At 37.3% G+C, this 14,883-nt stretch overlaps 1 non-coding gene across 1 annotated transcript; it reads left to right on the top strand.

The window, feature by feature from the left end:
- Positions 1-13,922: 13,922 nt before the first annotated feature.
- Positions 13,923-14,028, top strand: LOC141636229 (small nucleolar RNA R71). The gene has a single exon (XR_012540855.1). It is a non-coding gene; the product is annotated as a small nucleolar RNA R71 (small nucleolar RNA).
- The last annotated feature ends 855 nt before the right edge of the window (positions 14,029-14,883 follow it).

The raw sequence follows: 14,883 nt of genomic DNA, 5'->3' as shown, positions 1-14,883 counted from the left end.
TATAAGGGGAAATACGGTCTCCTTGCCTGACCCCAGACCTACCTGGGAAAAAACTACAGAGGCTGCCATTCATCTTCAAATAAAACCAAAGTGAAGCTATGCATCCGATGGTCCACTTAAAAAATTTAGAAGGAAATTCCAGACCTAGCAGCATCTGCTTGATAAAGTCCCACTGAAGGGAATCAAAAGCCTTTTTGATATCCACTTTAATTAAACATCTGGGAGAAATGAGTCCTTGATTATAACCTTTGATTAAGTTTAGAGGCATCATAATATTTTCAAAAATATTACGACCCTTGATAAAGGCAGCTTGCTCATTACCAACTAACATAGGAAGGACCTGCTGGAGCCTATTAGCAATAATCTTACTAATAGTCTTGTAAACCACAGAATAACAAGCTATAGGCCTGAAGTCTTGAACAGTGAGGGGCACCTCCTTCTTAGGAATAAGAGCAAGGAGAGTAACATTCACCCTCCTCTGCATCTTCCCTCTCTGAAAATAATCCTCAACTGCAAGACAAAAAGAATCACCAACAGTATCCCAAGCTTGCTTAAAAAACCCTTAAGAGAAGCCATCCTGCCCAGGACTTTTGTTAGATGAAATACTAAAAAGAGATTGATTGATCTCACCCCTGGTAATAGGGAGAATAAGCTGGGCCTCAACTTCATCTGAGAGCCGTGGACTAGAGGAAAGAGCAATGTCACTAATAGGTTCAACCACAGTACTCACACCTAAAAGACTGGTGTAATACTCCACAAAAGCTGTATTAACATCATCAATCCCATATCTCATAACCCCATCCTTATGTTTAATCATACCAATGGTACTATGATGTTGCCTTAGTGTAATTTTTGAGAAAAAGAAACTAGAGGAGCAGTCCCCTTTTATAATATTCTGCACCTTAGCCCTTTGGAAAAGCAAATAACCTTCCATTTTATTAAGAGTAGCATACTGAGTAGCCAGAGTTCGTTCCTGCTCAATTAAGGAAGAGGAAAACAAATCTGCCTGCAAAGCTTTCTGACAAGCATCCAATTTCTTCTTTATAACCAGAGCTCGGCCAGAGATATTAGAAAAGTCTTTCTTATGCAAGAGTTGAAGAGAGTACCTTACAGATTTGAGTTTTTGAAACAATTGAGTCAACAGGTGATCAATAACTGGGAGTGTTCCAAGCTGTAGCCACTATGCCTTTATAATCAGAGTGACCCTGCCAAACATTAAGGAAGCTAAAACTCCTTTTTATAAGGAGGGAAGGGGCCACAGAAACCAAGAGAGGAGAGTGGTCAGAGATTTCAGGGGGCAGGCTTGTAGCAAAGGAAGAGGGAAACATAGCAAGCCAGTCAGGGTTGACCAAAACCCTATCCAATCTAGCCCAAGTTCTAGTAATAGCACCTTGTTTATTCGACCAAGTGTATCCAGACCCCATGCTATGCATGTCATCCAAATAACACTTGGCCAAACAAGAATTAACCTCCATTATATCATGAGTGGAAGGAGGGTTAGGACCAATTCTTTCACTCAACTTTCTAATTACATTAAAATCGCCCAAGCCAATCCAAGCATGAGTAATAGTAAGAGAAATAGCAGTCAGTTCATCCCACAGTCCCACCCTAGCTCTAGGGTCATTCAGACCATAAACAAAAGTAGCAGCTACAATCTGATTAGTTGCCTTAAACAAGACATCACAGTGTAACACTTGCTCATGAAGGACAAAATTACTAAGAGCCACAGTGGAAGGATTATAGGAGAGCCAAATCCTACCCTGAGCTTTATTGCTAACAACACGATAATTAGAAAACTGAGACATTATTGTACTCTGTTTATTCTGCTTAACATGGGTCTCCACTAGGCCAAGGACATCTAGATTATTATGAGAGAGGAACCTACCAATTTCCAATTGCTTAATACTATCATTAAGCCCTGTGATATTCCAGACAGCTATTTTCATGTTTTATCAGGGGACATAGGTTCAACTACATCCACCAATACTTGACTAGTTCCAGTCTTAGTATTCTGAGCAGTCTCATCAGTAGCAAGAATAGAAAAAGTATTATGGAGGGAGACCTCATTTTCAGGAGCACTATCACCACTATCTTGTGACCCATCAGGCCTTTCCACCACCATTGGCCTTTTACCCCTAGCCTTAGAAGAACCAGCCTTACTAGGACTAGTAGGGCAGGTGCCACTAGCAGTAGGGGCTTTAATGGGGACAGAAGCTGCTGGGACCTGGGCAGGAGCTTTTTTCCTCTAGACAGCCTGAACAACCACCCTATCCTTATTCTGCTTGCAAAAATTTTCAGTGTAACCAATCTTCCTACAACAGTGACAGTAATATGGCTTCCATTCATACACAATGTTCTGCACAATCTGCCCATTGTAAGGGGTATTAAGTATAAATTGCTTAGGAAGTTCTGAAGCCAAGTCTGCTTCCACTAGTACTCTTGCAAAGGAAAGACGAGCCTTGCAAGTAGTAGTCCTATCAGCATAAAGGGGCGTCCCTACCTTGCTAGCAAGCTTACTCAATACAACATCTGACCAAAGAACATGATCAAGTTCAGAGAAAAGAACCCAAATAGGAACCACGGAGAGTGTATCCACTTCCATTGAAAATTTAGGAGTCCACTTCTTCAAAACCAGGGAATTACTGCCCAGAGACCAAGGCCCCCTTTCAAAACATTGTCCTTGTCCTCAGCACTTGTGAATCTAAATGGGAACCATCCCCGTATGATGTATTGAACAACAGGCAAGGAGACATGATTCTAACTTTTAGTGACATAAGATTGCATTTGATCTACAGTAGGTCTGACACCCAGAACAGTACCCATCAAAGTAAATTGCAAGAACCGCAACTCACTTTCACATCATCCTCGAAGACATCGATTTCAGTAGATACTGCACTATGTTAACAATAATGGAGACTCATACCAACCTTAGGCTTAATAACCGTGTTCCAGCCAGGCTTCATTGCAGCTGCTGCAACTGGAACTGCAGTAGGAGCTTCAGACGCATCAAAATTGATACCCGTCCCCAAGCTAAGTTCTAAGGATGGCTTATCCGAGGGAGGGGCTTCAAATGTTGGCTCAATTTCCTCCATTAAAGCATCACCAGAGGCATGAAGGGAACTAATAACCGAATTATAGGTCTTAGGACGACCATGACCACGAGCAGGAGAACCTATCAAACCATTAACAGCAAACACTACTACGAAAACACGGGATACCGACGGCCAAAATTAGGCCGTACTGACGGCTTATCCGTCAGTATTTTCATTTCCTGACGGAAATTCCTTCAGTAACCAGGGTCAGCTTATTTCGTCACTAAAATACGTATCCTGATAGAATTTCCGTCAGTAAATATAGATACTAACGGATGACTGATGGAAAAACCGTCGTCTGATACTAGCACACAGTATATGGATTTACTGACGGAAATTCCGTCACATACGAGATACGTGGCATTTTTTGGCGGTACTTTTGAAAATCTGAAAAGGCGGGCCCTGACGGAAATTCCGTCAGCTTTTTTGCATTACTGACGGAAATTCCATCGGTATGCGTGACACGTGGCAGACGGGTGGAAAATCTGGAAAATCTGAAAAACTGCCAATGACGGAAATTCCGTCGGTAGTTTGGACATTCCTGATGGAATTTCCGTCTGTTTTATTAAAAAACAGGGCCTGGAAACAGCAGCCTGCTGCCCAGCCACGATGCTTTTTTACATCGTTTCAAATACAGCCACGATGCCTATTTGCATCGTTCCAATACAACCAAAACCTGCAAAACACATAAAATCGTCGACCGCCAAGCGGGAATCCATTTTCACGTCGACCGCTATTGCGGGAATCAAGAGAGGCAACAAAAGAGAATTGAACGCAAATTTTTTACATAAAAAGTCGGTCAAATACGTACATTGTCTTACTAATTAAATACGAATCACCAATGTTTTTTCATACCCCCTACTAGACGACAATACTAACCTAACTAAAGGCTCTAACCTAAAGGCTCTAACCTATAGGCTCAATAAAACTACCACCTCCAAACCCGTGTCCATCATCTGCAAAGTTATTCCGCCTATGTGGATAAAATTGCAAACACGTGTTTGGGGGTTGAGATGCTTGCATATCAGCCCAAGCCTTTTGCATTAATGCCATTTGTTCGGCCTGTTCACGAACGGTTATTTCAAGAGCAATTCGAGCGGCTCGCTCATCATTCATTTGGGTGGAAAGCTGTGAAATCATGCTAGGAGCATAAGAGAAAGTCCGTCGACCAGCTTTGTTAGTAGGAGGATTATACCAGATTTCGGCCCCTTTATCTCCGGTCCCAAATATCCGGTTCTTCTCTTCAAAGCCCTTGACATCCTTTTAGTACGCCCGGATCTCTTCGGGAGACTGTTTTGGTGGCAATGGTTGACTCATCTCCTCATTTTAATCATGATGAAAAAAGAAACAAAATCGTCAGAAATGATATATATATATATATATATATATATATATATATATATATATATATATATATATATATATATATATATATATATATATATATTACCTATCTTTATAAGAAAGATATTATCGTTCTTTCTAAGAAAGATATTACCGTTCTTTTTAATAAAAATAATATTAAATTGAATACAAAAACTTACGTCTATCTCAGCAGCTCGAGGATTAACCCACTCGCCCTTCTTATTTTTCATCGTCTTCGTAAATAACTTGTACGGAGTGGCCTCTTCACCCTGAAAGTAGTATGGAAACAAGTAAAATCAAGTATATATTTGTCAATCATATATATTAACCACTTTTTAAAAGCAATATAAACAATACTTACCAATTCCTTAAAAGCATCGGAGCAACTCTTCCGACCAAGAGTGTGGGTGCCCAATGCTTTCCCATCTTTACCACCCGACTTCCTATTTGCCATGTTGATTTTCGAATGTTTGGCAGAAGTGGGATCTTCATGCCTAGTCTTAAGGTTCTCCCACCAAGTATCAGGCACCCACTTTGGCTTTTTTCTTATTATATTTCAGTCCATTAATAAGAGCGGTAATCCACCTCGTTACCCTCGACTGCCACTCAGGCGTAGGATCATAGCCATGATCGATGGATCTTACATGACTCTGTTTCAAAAACAAGTGTGAAATTAGTTATATAAAACTTATGAAAATTATTATAAACTTACGAGAAGTATTATTGAAATACATAATTATAGATAAGTATCAAATTAATTACCGCAAAGTAATTCCACATCTTCTGACGCTGTGCGTGGCTCGCTTCACCCCACCTAGTGAAGTACTCATCTCCTAGGTTACGGGTGAACGACCAAGTGACATATTTCTTGATCGGCGTGTCATCCCACCTGAAAAACACATAAATATTTGAAATTAAAACTATAAATGATATATATATATATATATATAGTTTTAAAAATTAAAAAATTAACATAAACTTACCAAAAATGATCTGGCCGAGCACAGACTGATGAGAGAATCACCTGCATGCCCTCTTGCGCCTGTGTTGGAGGTTCAGAATCGGCCTCATCCTCAATCTCCTCGTCCTCCTAATCATGTTGAGATGCACTACTATTGCTCCCAAAAAACACGGCGGAAAATATTCGGCATAATCACTACTTAAAAACAATTCAAGTTGTTTGTTCAAAGAAAAAAGCGTTAGTGCAAATCAACCATTTTTGCAGGGTATATATAAACAATGGAAACAAACACTAACTATAATTTTAAACAATGCAAATTTTATTGAATGTTTAAAATTCAAACTTTTTTACAAATGTATTAATAATTGTACAATTACAACTAGTCCTCCTCACTATCACTGTCACTTCAAATCAAAAGAGGTTCATCATCTGAAAAAAGCACAAAAGCTTGGATAAAGATCTAAGAATCCTAACATATTATGCAAAGCTTACTTAAGCAATCCTAGAATGGTCTTAAGCAAGCACCAAAGGATTATACTTTTTGTTCATGTGATAATTGAGAATGGTTTCATTCACATTGTTAAAGAATCATATTTATACATGAAGTTAAGTGGGAGCCAGTATTATTTTTCCCATGTTTTATATGTTAATAACATATTACTTATTGAGAATAATGTACCAATGCTCTCTTCTGCGAAAGAGTGATTGGGAGACTAGGAAAAGGTGCGATGTATTTTAAATTTTCGAATCTATGTGTTAAATTTGAAAGAATCACTACTACAAATGAGCACTTGGGCCACGGCTAAATTCGTGGCGCAAGTACTAAATTTCCGTGGCTAAATCATTTTGCCACGGGAATACCTTCCGTGGCGCAAGTGGCCGTGGCAAAGAGATAGCCACGGGAAAAACAAGAACGTGGCTAGTATTGAATTTTTGGCCACGGATTCTCTCGTGGCTAATAACTCCCGTGGCCAAAGAAATTTCCCGTGGCGAAAATATAATTTCCGTGGCAAACAATATATATGAAAATTAAATAAATCAAACGTAAAATCTTTTTTTTTAATTTTTCACAATGGGTATTTTATCATATACGGAACCATGACAATCTAGGTAATTGTTTCGCTAGTTAACTTGATTCATTTGAACGTTATTTCGTTTCACGAGTCATGCATTTTTGAGCATCGAAGACGCTTCCCAGGAGGTCACCCATCCCAACACTACTCTCACCGAGCACGCTTAATCAGAGAGTTATTTTGATGTGCCACCGAAATTGAATGTTACCTTTGTTGATATAATTAGCACTTTGAATCGTTTTAAGTGTATTTTTTTTCTTTCAAATCTTACCTTTAGTACTATTTAATTACATAAATGTTACATGTTTTACAATTTTTTGCGGTAAAAACATTATTTTGGCCGAAACAATTAAAATTTCGACATTAACCTCCCGATTAATGATTTTGACATCATTTTTTTTGCCCAAGTCGAAACCATTTTCTCCAAAAAGTAAAATTAATTGTGTTTTCCTAACATTTTTTATCTTTTTTTTATCGACATACTTATTTTCATTTCTCATGTACTCATTTTTTCGTATATTTTTCTTCGCAAATTTTATTGTATAACCGTTGTACCTAAGATATGAAAAATGAGACCATTTTTTGGTAAAATAATGACCGCTTTTTATAATTAAAGATCTTTTTTCCCCAAAGTGATCACTATTAACAAAAAAATAGTCACTTTTTTACCCAAAAACCACGAAAAAGATTATTGTACAAAAGAATCGCTTATTTTCCTAACTGATTTCTCTTTGTTATGAACTTATCGTTTCTTTTCTTAAAATTTTGAAATTATTTGCATATGTGACTTTAAATTATTATAATTTATATATTTTTCCGTGTGATGTGCTCATTTTCAATGAAAAAAAATTTCCAATTTTTTCTCAAAAGTTAAATTTTAAGTAAATTTTTCACGGTACTCTCGAATTTTGACAGATTACATATGGTACCCTTTTTATAAAGTTTTTACATATAGTACCCCTGTATTTACGTTTTTCAGTCTCAGAATACCCTTTGACAAACTTCCGTTATAACGCCGCTACTCATATGCCTTGTGACGCCTTTTTTTGTTATATAATACACTATCAATTCATCATCTAATAATACCTAAATCCTTATTTTGTCTAATAAACTAACATTTAGTAACTAAATAATATAACAATAACAACATAATATACACAATTACTCATCAAATTACTTATAGGAGTAACGACGTTATGACGAAATTTCCCCAAAGAGTATTCTGGGAATGAAAAAGGTAAACACAAGGGCAACATATGTAGAAACTTAAAATAAGGGGTACCATGCGTAATCTGGCAAAGTTCGAGGGTACCATGGGAAATTTCCATAAATTTTATATCAAATTCAAATTTTTCTATAAATATCCTACAAATAAAGTTGGAAATAAAATTTTGAATGAAATAGTTTAACAATATAAATTACTAATTTTGGATTTTTAAAGATAGACGGTAAATAACTTTTTTATTCAATTTGATATGCTATATCTTTAAATGTGATACGATTATTTAAGATTGTTATTCAAGACTATAAAGTTTAATTTTAAAAAAGTAAAAGAAATTCCCGACTTTAATAAACAGAGTATATATTAAAAAAAAAATTTTAAATTATCAATATTTTGAAAAACTACAAAACATAAATGTGATCTGTAAAAAATCAAAAAATTAGACGATAAACTTTTCTTTGCTTGCATATAAGTTTATAAAATTTTAAAATTTCTTATTAAAGTAAATAAAACAATAAAAAATATTAATTAAATTAATCAAAGTGTTTCTAAATTTTTATATTCAAATGTATTTTCATATTATTATATTTGATTAAATTTCATTCAGATTTAAGTCGGAAAAGATATTCGCCACGGGTGTTTGTTTGTTCGTGGCTAAAAAAATATTTGCCACAGAACAATTCGTGACTAAATAAAATTTCGCCACGGGTGTTACATAGGCCGTGGCTAAAATAATTATTTGCCACGGGTGTAGCCTAATTCGTGGCGGAAGTGACTTTTTGCCACGGGAAAAGTTATCCCGTGGCATAAATTTTTTTCCAAAATAATGAATAAGTTTTTCCCATGGCTAAGCAAAATTTAGCCACGAATTATAAGTTCCCGTGACATAATTCGTGGCGCAAGTGATGATTTGTTGTAGTGAATATTGACGTAGAGTTGAGAGCCTTATGATGATAAGTCCTTTCATATTTGTTTAACATCAACAAGGTTGAGTAGGTTGTTCATATTGATGAAAGTGGAATTACTATGATAGAGTCATAGTCATTCACTGAACCTAAATAAGTTGTTGATTACATGAAATCGATTTCTAATGTTTTCGCCATTAGAACGATCATGTATGCCATTAAATGCACATGCCATGATGAATCATATGCTTGTAGCATAATAAGTCAATAACAAGTTAATTCGAATGATGTTCTTGTGAAAGCCTTAAAGAACATCCTTTAAGATTCTTGATGAGAATTAGGAATTCGTTCATAGGTTTGGTTGATATACTGAGTTGTGTGTTGAAGGGTTACACAAACTCTAGTTTCCAAACCTATAAGGATTTAACGAAATCCTAGGCCGATATTATTGACTTAGGAGTAAGAGACTAGAGAAATATTTTAGTTTCGACCATTGCAAATTCTACAAAAGAATCTAAGTAAATTATGATAAGATGGTCAACGTAGGGAATGAGAGTAAATCCCTTTTACCAAAGACTTTATCACAAGTTATAGGATAACAGTGGGAGCATCTTCCAAGTACAAGAGACCAAGTCTAGTAAGAAAACTAGACATATATTTAGATAAGTTCATGTTATTAGAAGTAACATTGTATAGGAGGAAATAACAATTTATAAAGTTGGAACATATGGATATATGGTATATCCATTTACCAAGCTTTTATTGCAATTTAACTAGTGTAAAAGGTACACTATAGATTATAAGATATGAAGTAGTAATAGGGTATTGACTATTCATATATGATAATCGCATTTATCGTTTGAGTTTCTTTGAACTCATTCATTACTTTGTTATATCTAAATGGGTTGTTGAGACAATATTGAACCCCATTGAAGTGAAATGGATTGACATAGTATATGCCCCTGGTTACTTATAGGAGGTAACGTCTCAAAGTGACTAGAGTGTGATGCGATTGATGGCAAGTTCAAGTGCTATAGGGTCATATATGATGACTAGTCGATCACATAGACAGACTGTATGAGACACTCTGTCGGGAAGTGACCACTTATAGAGTTAAGGAAATTCAAAAAGCCTGGTCGTGGCAAGTGCTACTATAGTATTCTTATGAGTCGATTCTTTTGACTAGAGACTATTCGCCCAAGTTGGCACAAATTTCTGAATGGCTTTGATTTATACTCTATGACTGTCGTAGCTAAAGTCAAGTGAGTATATTTTGGGTCATGATGAACTGTGGCTATACGAAGGGAATAGTGCGATAGGAATTGTCCACCCCTTGTCAGGGTTGTTTGAAATCTCAAGGCCACTCGAGGAGTAGTGAACTGAAAATGCGTGGCCACGCTCGGAAGGTATCTACGGTAGATAATTCCGGTCAGACAGTTACTCTCCAGAATCGAGGAAACCACTAAAGATATGATCAAATGTAAGCATGACCTGCAAGACACCTTGCATTGAGTGAGAGATTGTAATAGGACAAGAGAATTGGTGACGCACACTTGTCTCAGACAAGTGGGAGATTGTTAGAGTATGTGTCCTCAACAATAGTGCGATCACATGTTTAAATCTCAAGTTAAGAAAACGTAAGGGATGATTCATTTACATAGTCAACTGATCAACATTAATCAGTAATGATTGGCTAACTAGATTTTGACATTACTGTCGTTTGACGGTGGTGATGAGTTAATCCCTTAAGGTCACACCTATAGGACAATTACCTTAATAGACAAGTTGAGTAATTGTACGACGATACAAGTTAATCAATTCCTTAAATTTGAACAATTCATTTGTGAGAGAGAACATTTATATCTTATTGTAATTTGATTAAATAAGATTTATTTTAGTAATTAAAATATTTTATTATTAAAATTGATTATTGTTTATGAAACAATTGAGATAAGAATGAATGGTTAATTATAATTACAATATGTTGTGAATTATAATTATATGACCCATTTTATTAATGTGATCAAGAATCACTAGACAATTTGCTATATGTAATTTAATTAATGTATATAATGATATTTATTTGATAAATATGCATTAAATTAATTAATAACATGTTACATACTACATGTGACATATTGTGTGACAAGTGACAAATAGACAAAATAAAATTGTAGTCCATTTTACATATGGACCAAAAAAATGGAGGATGAAGGAGTTAGTGGGTGATTAATCTTATGTGATAAAATAAGTATAATCATACCTAACCTACACTAGCCTTACATACCTACATTTTAGAGAAGAACAAAAGTAAAAGGAGATGTCATACTTTGGCATTTAGCCTTCACCCTACCCGGCCCCTTCCTCCTTTTATGATGAGAATTTTGTTCTCATTTTACACTTCTCCATATTCATTCTTATGCATGCATTCTCATCTTCTCTCTTTCATTTTTCTCTCTAAAATTAGTTTTAGAAAACCAAAAGATTGTTCATCCAAAATTCTAATAACAATATAAGATTACTAGTGTAGTAATAAGAATATTATTAAAATTATTTTAAGGATACTAGTATATTAATCTAGTTAGTTAATATATTAGTTTGAGGGATTTGTTTTGGGTGCAATCAAAGGAGGATCTCTACATTTGGGATTTTGGAGGATCATCCATTACATTTAAGTTCAAGAACAAATAAGGAAGGTGACCTTATTTGTTCCCATTATTTCCCGCCATTTAACAATGTAAGGGACATTATTTTTCTTATTTGATCTTTTATTTAGTTATGCATGCACTAGATCTAAAGAACTTTAATTAATATGTTAATTAGTTCACTATTAGAAGAGTCTAATAATAGGTATATGAACCTAACATTGGGCACCTCTTCCTCTTCCTCCATCTCCTCCATAACCCCCGTGTGAACCACCATGGCCTAAAGGGGATCAATATCCACCTCTATGGGGTCTCGCCCCGAAGTAGAAGGTACGTCCTCTGTAAAAGAGAAAACCATGACATTTAGAGGTCATTTAGGCCATTTTTTCTAACCATTCTTTCACTATTATCGATCAAGTCAACAAATGTAGTAAAGTCACATTCTTACATGTCTAAATCAATCTTAGTCATGGCCACGAGCCGAAATTTCGGCAGGATTTCGTTACTATAGCCTAAACCCATGAAAAAAGTTTCCCGGAAGACCTGTCACAAACCAAAATTCCGACATGATAGCAAGTTTATCCATCCTCCAAGGGTTCCAAAACATCACGTTTTATCAAAAACCGACTAGTATAAGACCATTTTCGAGCTATTTGAAGCGGTTTAGCACAAGATCGCCTCATTTTGGTCTTACTTCAACAATACTCAACGAAAATTCAAAATGAATACATGGTTATACTCCTAGCATGTTCAATTATTTAGACTGATGAAAAATCAATTCTTGATCTCCTACCTGGAATGTGAGTGTCTTACCCCCGACATCGATCACTGCGCGAGCAGTGAATAAAAATGGTCTCCCTAAAATAATAGGGGTGTGAGTGTCCTCGGGAATTTCAAGCACTACGAAATCAACGGGAATAAAGAATCTCCCGATTTTGACAGGTATGTCCTCTATTACTCCTAACGACCGTGATATACTACGGTTGGCCATCTGTACGGTCATTTTTGTGCAATTAAATTTAGTCAAACCAAGTCTCTTAGCAAGAGACAAAGGTTAGACGCTCACGCTAGCACCAAGATCGCATAGCGCGTTATCAATCAAATGGGTACCTATGTGACATGGAATCGAGAAACTACCCGGGTCTAACTTTTTAGGAGGCAACTTATTTTGAACTAGGGCGGTCCCTACCTGAGTCTAAGCTACCGTCTCATGATCATTAATATGCCTCATACATGGTAAAATTTCTTTCATAAACTTTAAATAAGAAGGTACCTGTGTCAGCAACTCGACGAATGGAACAGTGACCTGTAAGCTTTTCAGGAGCTCGGCAAATTTACCAAACTGTTGATTGGCTTTAGTGCACTGTAATCGCCTTGGGAAGGGCACCGTGATAGGAATCTCGAGCCCTTTGTTTCTCTCTTCCAACGTCTCAACAGGTTCAAGCCCTTTTTCACTCGATTGAGACTTTTTCCCTCTCGATCGAGTCCTTCCAAGTGAAATTTCACTCGATCGAGCAATAGGAGGCTCTCGATCAAGTTTCTCAATGGCACCAATGTTTGATTGAGATAAATTTCCACTCGATCGAATAGATTCTTCAAAATTTGCACTCGATCGAGTGGTTTGAACCTCTCGATCGATGCCTTGATTATCCAGTTCTCTCGATCGAGCAACATTTCCACTCGATCGAGTGCTTCTTCCTTAATTCTACTCGATCGAACACCAGAGATCAGTCGATCGAGTATATTCTTCATGGTAAGCTTATCTTCAGCGACAATTGACTGTTCGTCAGCATTTATGGCCTTCCTCGGGTCCGATACGTCATCTAAAGTTGATAATTTTGGTCCTTCATATGAACGACCACTTCTCAAATTAATCAAGTTTACCGTCTCGTGTGGATTCTTCTCAGATTGGGACGAAAAATGACCCGGTTTTCTCGTGGACTGATTGGCGGCGAGTTGAGCAACTTGAGTTTCAAGTGACTTGATGGATGCTTCTTTCTGTTGGTCACTTAGTTGCCATTGCTTTGTCAACGACTAAAGCATTGTCTTTAACTCAGCTAGCTCACTTACCCCACTTGAAGATGATGCTCCTTGATTCGGTGGAGGAAAAGAAGGAGGCTTTTGGAAGCCTTGTGGAGCCTTGTGAGGAGGGACATATGGCTACTGCTGCTACGGTGGAAGAGTGGGATTAAGAACATTTTGACTTGTCCACCTCAAATTGGGATGGACTACCCCTTAATTGTTGTAATAAGAACCTCCCCCTTACCTATATTGCTGGAAGGCAAGGACCTGTTCTTTCTCAGTAAGACAGTCGATAGCAGTATGACCGTCATCGCTTCCACACCTCTCACAAATGACAGTTTCCTATCTAGTCAACAGATGAACCGTCTGTTGATCTCCAGCAGATTGCAGCTCTAATCTATCAAACCGAGCATTCATGGCTTCCAGCTGAGCCACGACTGCCTTATCAACCGAATGGACCGTTCGACTACCGTCCCGTGGGTTCCCATATTCAGCACAATGGGTCGCCATCTCCTCAATAATGCCCTTATCATCATCAATATTCTTTTGGAATATTCTATTGGATGAGGCTTCCAGTATAGCTCTATGGTCATCGTACAACCCATTGTAGAACTGGTTGCACAAAAACCATTAGTCAAAACCATGGTGAGGAAGAGACCTCACCAACTTCTTGAACCGACAGCAAGCTTCATAGAAAGTCTCATCAGGTGCCTGCATGAAACTAGTAATCTTACCGCTCAGCTGATTAGTGCATTGTGGAGGGAAGTATCTTTTATAGAAGGCAAGTGCGAGAGTCTCCCAGTTGGTGATACCAGCAGCTGTACGGTCAAGATCAGTCAACCACTCACTGGCTGAGTCAGTCAGAGAAAAAGGAAAAAGAACTTCCTTTATCTTGTCTTGTGTTACTCCTTTAGTAGCGGGAATAGTAGAGCAGTAATCAGTAAAGACCTCCATGTGCTTCTTTGGATCTTCACCCGCCACACCCCGGAACAGATTTCTCTCCACCAAATTTAGGTAAGATGGACGGATATCAAAAGTATTACCGTCCTCAGTTTGGAGGTTGAAACCTTTAGGAATAGAGGATGCTTTAGTCTCCGAGTGACTTGCAATATTCGGCATCTTTACTGGTTTGTTGGCAGAAATGAGATTGTCTTCTTCTAAAGACTGGTCTTCTGCAAATGAAAAGTGTTGTAGCTCGGGCTTGAAAGTACTCAAGTCTTCCTTTCGACGTTCTCTTTGCAGATGGAGTCTATGCCGAAACAGTCTTTCTGGCTCAGAATCAGCTGGAACTAACTCCGACCTGTTTGACCTGGGCATACATAGCACTGAAAGAGATAAATAAGAATTGTCTCAAGGAATAAAAATTCCCTGAGACGGATAAAAATAAACGAAAAACAAAAACAGATAGGGCTCTTGCCTCCCCGGCAACGACGCCAAAATTTGACAGGCTAGTCGTGTACCTACCAAAAATAAACATCTGCCACTAACTATTATAGCTAGGGAAGTCGGGTCGATCTCCACAGGGAGGCAAGATATCTGTTAAGGTCCGTCTATTTAGGTCACTAAATGGGGGTTTAAATTTGGTTTCTAAACTAATA

This window comes from Silene latifolia, chromosome Y (assembly GCF_048544455.1).
Source record: "Silene latifolia isolate original U9 population chromosome Y, ASM4854445v1, whole genome shotgun sequence".
Lineage (NCBI taxonomy): Eukaryota > Viridiplantae > Streptophyta > Magnoliopsida > Caryophyllales > Caryophyllaceae > Silene > Silene latifolia.
The sequence above is the reverse complement of the archived record's forward strand: the minus strand, read 5'-3'. Positions and strand labels throughout refer to the sequence as shown.